Source organism: Montipora foliosa, chromosome 5, assembly GCF_036669935.1.
Source record: "Montipora foliosa isolate CH-2021 chromosome 5, ASM3666993v2, whole genome shotgun sequence".
In the NCBI taxonomy this organism is placed as follows: domain Eukaryota; kingdom Metazoa; phylum Cnidaria; class Anthozoa; order Scleractinia; family Acroporidae; genus Montipora; species Montipora foliosa.
Genome location: NC_090873.1, coordinates 45,713,956 through 45,719,924, shown reverse-complemented (window position 1 = coordinate 45,719,924; position 5,969 = coordinate 45,713,956). Strand labels below are relative to the sequence as shown.

The 5,969-nt window shown below is 38.9% G+C and overlaps 1 protein-coding gene across 2 annotated transcripts in view; it reads right to left on the bottom strand.

Annotated features, from left to right (window-relative positions):
* LOC138003232 (histamine H2 receptor-like) overlaps positions 1 to 5,311 on the bottom strand; it is a 13,544-nt gene extending 8,233 nt beyond the window's left edge. Inside the window, exons 1-2 of one of the 2 annotated variants that reach the window (XM_068849189.1) lie at positions 4,655 to 5,311; positions 4,351 to 4,502 (exon numbers count right to left, since the gene is read on the bottom strand). The gene's annotated coding sequence lies outside the window, so the exon portion shown is untranslated. Of the gene's footprint in view, positions 1 to 4,350 lie in introns of both variants that reach the window. The other variant, XM_068849190.1, reaches the window with a different exon arrangement.
* Positions 5,312 to 5,969: the final 658 nt, after the last annotated feature.

Genomic DNA, 5,969 nt, shown 5'->3' with positions numbered 1-5,969 from the left:
TTCTTACTAGTTAATTCTATTAATTCTATTCTTACGGAAGCTATGAAAGTTCTTAAGCGACATCTTAGCTTTTTTTCTCGAAATCGGACTTTGTTTTTTTGTGTGTGTGTTTTAAAATTGAAGTTGGTTTTTGCGAGCATCTGACTTAGTCTTTCCGAAAATGGGAATTTGTTTTTCAAAATTAAGATAATTTCCGAAGATGCTGAAATTGGAGTTTATGAAATATACGCCAACTGCCAGAAACACTGAAGACTCGCTGAGCTTCACACTTTAAAATTTAGCATTGTAATGTTTACTTTTTAAGAAAAAAAAATCGCAGTTCCAACGATGATCGTCACGCAGTCACGCAATGTTCTCATTTTCTTTTTTGTTCGTGTTGATGCCATGTGGTTGTCTGTCTTTACTACAAACGGTATGTAGTAAAGCCAGAGTCGCACGGGAACTTGCTAGTTAATTCTATTCGGACGTCAAGGGATCGAATACAATATCACGATAAAAAACGCGACAACATTGAGAACAATTTTGCAAAAACAAGCAAATGAGAACGGTGTGTGACGAGTATCGTGGAACTGTGGCTATGTTCTGTTTCGTTTTAATTGTATTGCGGAGAACTTCAAGGTTTTTCAGAAGTAAACATTAAAATGTGGTTTCAAAATGTGGAGCTCATCGAGTCTTCAGTGTCTCTAGGAGTTAGGGTATATTCCCCACAAAAACTCCAATTTCAGTCTGAAATTCTCTAAATTTCGAAAAACAAAACAAAGATGTCCCTTTCGTAGCTTCCGTATGTTCCATATTTTTTAAACTAATTTCCACTATAAACGAAGGAAAGATGCCAAACATTCGAATATAAGATTACAGAAGAATAACGACAAAAATTGGAAAAAAAAGACACCCCGACCCCGACCCCGACCCCGACCCCGGCCCCGACCACGACCCCGACCCCGGCCCCGGCCCCGGCCCCGGCCCCGGCCCCGCGTTTTGGCTACTACCCTATTTTAGTTTCGCGTGGTACGTAATGTGGAGTTGGCGAAACGAAAAATAGGTCCGCAATGCGTACATATGTGGCTTACGAAATTGAGCTGCTTTGATAGGGGAGGTTACAAATTAAAAGGATCTGTTTTGTCATTGAGTTTCTATTAGTAGAGCTAATATCTGATTACGGTTAGTTTTCAATATTGTTCCTCTCAATCAATAAAATAAGATAATTGACATACATCCGTCCTGAAATGCTTATTTTCAAGATGAGGGTTATTGGGTAAAGTTTTATGGAGGTGTCATTTTGACAACAGAGGTTGCGCATGTAACCTGAGGATTTAAGGAACTGAAAAAATGTCAGCATCATGTCCTATAATGGGCTGATAGATTCAGACATGATTTTGTTTACGTAACCAAGTGGAATTGAGTTCTGAGTTTGTCCAGGGCAAGTGTTGTGAAATCAACTCCAGGGAAGCATTTCGTATGAATGTTTTTGGCATTTTGTGTAACAGCGCAAGAGCAAAAAACTTTGCAGAAGGGCTGGTGCATACAGGAAATGATGTAAGCTTTGCTAGAAGCCACATTGGGAGCTTGATTTGGTTTGAATGTAGGACTAATTTTTGACAATATATGCATGTAAAGTATCATGATGCTAAATTTTCAATAAAGAAACACAGAAAAATTTAGTTGATGTAAGTAGCTATTGGGTTGCAAGTGGAAGAATTTGGGAAAAAAAGATAGACGCATAACATTATCTGAACACAAGCAATATTTTAATAAATCATATGTTGAGTAGTGCTTATTAACATTGCTAATAATTTTTAACCCAATAAGATTAACAATTTTACCTGGAGATTTTAAGAAAAAGTTCAACAGAATTCAATGTACAGGGAAGTTCATGATGGTATCGTATGACTTTAAATACCAGAATCTTTGAAGTTTTCTTATTATGGACCTTGTAATTTTATGTCAGTGTGTTTACCAAGTTCAAGCTGTGTGGAAACATGAAATGAATAGATGAACTTGACATCATGCAAAGTGCTAATCTACTGTACAAAAAGGTCCAAAACAAACATTGTGAGCAAGTGTAGTACACAAATTGGGGAAACCAAAACACTACTTCATTCCATATTTTGTATTGTCCAACAACTTGTTTCAATGTTGGTAAATAAAAGACATTCATGTAAAGCATCATTATTGAAACGCGGCAAAGCATCTTTTGTTTTAAGGAAATTGTCATGAGAGCCGATTCTTGATCGGTATTGTTCAACAGAGATTCCCATGTTACTTACTTCTGACGAAATCGTGGGCTAGCAGACTCTTGTCAACTGTGTGTGGATGATTCGTCCAATTCGATTCAACAAAAACATTGAGCAATGACAACGGTATCCGGTCAACTCGCCTACGTTCAAACTCGCCTACGCCAACTCGCCTACGCCCACTGGTGAACTCGCCTACGTAGGCGACTTTGATCACCATCATAGGCGAGTTCGTTATTCCTCATAGTTGTGTAAAATGTGTTGTAAAATGAGTTTGTTCTGCTCCCAGTAGCAGAATGATCGCGATAACCAACACAAATTTAAGAATTACGGTCAGTCACTTCACCAAAGTTCTGTCTTGTGTATTAATAGGATCATTCAATTGACATAAACGGTGAACTGGATGAGTTGATAAAAAAGTTGTGGTGTTGTTTCGGCGGTTGTCGCAATAATAATCAGACCTAATAATGGTAAAGTGTTGTCGTCATGAGAAATAGAGTTCGTGACGTGTTGTTTAAGCGCGACTCAATCTTTTAATTCACACTGACATCGCTTTGCACGGCACTTAGCAAAGAAGGTGAAACGTTTTGAACTTCAATAGCATATTGTTTGAAGACCTTAATGATATGTATACAAACCTGTTAATGTCAATTGCGCAGCCCTTAGCAAAGAAGGTGAGACTTTTTCAAAATCAATAGGATATTGTTTAAAGACCTTAATGATATGTATCCTCAACAAAGAATAAAAAACTGCATGAAATTGAGCACTGCTATAAAAGGGGCTGTAGTTTCTTGTTCATTTCATTCCAATAAGGTTTTGGTCAATTTCTCAGTTAGTACGCGCTCTGTGATTGGTCAATTTTTCCGGCCGTGTGATACGGCCTGCTAAACTTAAACCTCGACAACTTCAACTAGTAGTTTCCTTTTCCACGCCGCGACGATGACCTTGTTATTTTATTCTATCACGCGTTTCATGGTACGATGCTCACACGCTCCGACCAACTCTGCTCCGACCTTGAACTCGGTTAGTAAAAGGTATATATAGTGTACGCACGCGAAATCATCAATCAAATTAATTAATGAGTAACAGGCTCACTCTTTTACACTGGTATCACTGAGATAAAAACAATACAAACCTGTTTTCACCTGTTAGTGTCACTTGCGCGGCACTTAGCAAAGAAGGTGAGACTTTTTCAAAATCAATAGGATATTGTTTGAAGACCCTAATGATATGTATCCTCGACAAAGAATTGAAAACGCCAACAATATCTGCCAATCACATTGCTGCGATTTCGATCCGTCCTGAAATCGAGTACTGCTATAAAAATGGGAGGAGCTCTTGACGAATTTAACACCATTCAATATGAGGTCAGTCCACTGAAATTGGGTTACTGCAACGAAGCCGAACTTAAACTGAAAACACTTACAAATTAAAATACCTATTACGCCTGTTTTTATTTACTCACAAAATTTATCAGAGCTGCTGTTGTAATAAAGTGGCGTTCAAAGGTCAAAAGTGAGGAACACGACAACATTGCAGTCATTTTCCTAAAATATGCTCGTTAATTTCCGGGGTCAAATCATAAGTAGTTCACATGACTCAATCGACTGAGAATTTGCTGTTTTAATGAAGTTATTTAGTTCCCTCCAAGAGCTGCTAAAGGCAAAAGCAAAACAAAAGAAATCTACAGTGAGAATGCGTGCCTTCCGTGCATCACGATTATTTTACCTCTTTTAAGTAAAAATATTATGAGACAAAATAGGAAATATTATGTGGAGATATCGTAATACGTTACAAACTGCTTTAAAATTTCCTCAGAAGGAAGCTCTGAGAATGTACATACATTGTTAGTTTAATAATTATGCATGAATTTTGTAAGGGAATTTTAAACATACCAAAGCTGGATCATACAAAAACTGAGCTGTATCTCATGTGGAGTATCGGAAATGATCAATATTGATGAATTTGCCTTCAGGGATTTCGGCAACCGTGACCTGTGAAGATCTCTCAGTCACGTCGTGAATTTCGCATGGAAGATTTACAAATTAATGTACTTCTGAAATGTGGACGTTTTCATTTGATGCTTGGTCGTGTAAATTGTACAGACTACCCTTACCTTCAGTGCTGAGGTTGGATGATCTGCTCTGGCGATGATCTTGAAATGATGGGATGCTGCTACTCGATCAGGCTTTTATAGGGTTTCAGGGATTCTCGGAACCCGTTGACCTTAAGTCACTATGTCTCATTTTACAACAATTAAGCTTCTGTCTACCATAGTAAAAAACATACCCAATTCAAGGCTTGAGTGAACAAACCATACTCTATTTAAGACCAAAACGGCTAAAAAAATCATACACTTTGGGCTACCAATGTAGCATACAGAGGAGGACCCCCCTCCCCCAACCCGCCAGGAGTTTTACCTGACTGCATTTTTAAGTCGACCTGTGCTGAAATGGGACGTTGTGAGATCCCAAAACGTTGGCAGACATTGGGAGCAGTACCAGTCCAGAAGAAAGACACCAAGGCAGCTTTTGAAGTCTTCCTCAAAACTGTATGGGCCAACCCGCATACAGTAAACATATAGATAGGATATTCAGTAGTTTTCCTTGTATTGTATTCAGGCATTAAGCAAGAAATATTCCTTGTATTGTAAATAAAACCTTCAGATGTGAAGCTAAAAATAACTAGGTAGTACAGGATTATTCTATTTGGGAAAGCGTTGCGCGTATTGTAAGTTAGTTGCTCATTGTTGTAAATAAAGCGGTTTGTATTATGGCAAGTAGGTACTTCATATATTTCCACTCGTAAGTGAACTTCTCTCTCTCTAGTATTTCAAAAAGACATTTTATTATATGGGGCCCCGGGCGTATCTATCGCAATTCTTCTCATTTGATAGAACTTCAGAACTATTGATTGTCGGTTGTGTAGCGTTACCCTGAAATAAAATCATTTTCCTTGAACCAATTGACGAAATTCACGAACATTATAAACAATGCCAAGATGACGTTCACAAGACCAAGAAAACGTGCTATAGTCGCAAGCATTGTTCACAAAATGATAACCATGATAAAGTTACAAACGGCAAGCATTACTTGAGTGAACTCGCCTACGTCAGGAAGCGAACTCGCCTACGTAGGCGAGCTGACAAGTTGTAAGAGAGTTTGACCGCAGGCGAGTTTGCACGTAGACGAGTTGACCGGTATTCATGACAACACAAGCACAGGAGAGTCTCTTTTCCTTTCAAGTAACTTCAGAGCCTTTCAAATACTTTCAGAAATTTTCAAATATTCAAGCAGGTCTGCTGAGCAGATTGAAGCCGTTAAATGTTGGCTTGCGAGAGTCAATAATGACTCGTAAGTTTTCATGTGACGCAACCTGTACCAAAGGTCCAGACCGTGAATTGAAATGTTGCCCTGTGAGAGCACAACTCCTCGCTGTAATCCGAACTTAGAAGACAAGCCGACTGTAGGAAAGCCGGCGTGTAAAATCCAAGCAGCAAAGAAGAACGAATAACTAGATAAAAAACGATCTTCGACAACGCGCTGTGTTACACCCACAAAATGGCCGCTTTCTGAAGCTTAGAAGTTTACGTAGCTTAGCCGAGCGTAGGCTGGGGCCTGTCTTCGACGATAGTAAACCACGTGACAGCCACTCTGTTCACCGTGACAAATCCAGGAATAAATATCTTGGGCCATGGCATTAAGTGGTTTACACTTCGTGTAAGCCACACAAAAA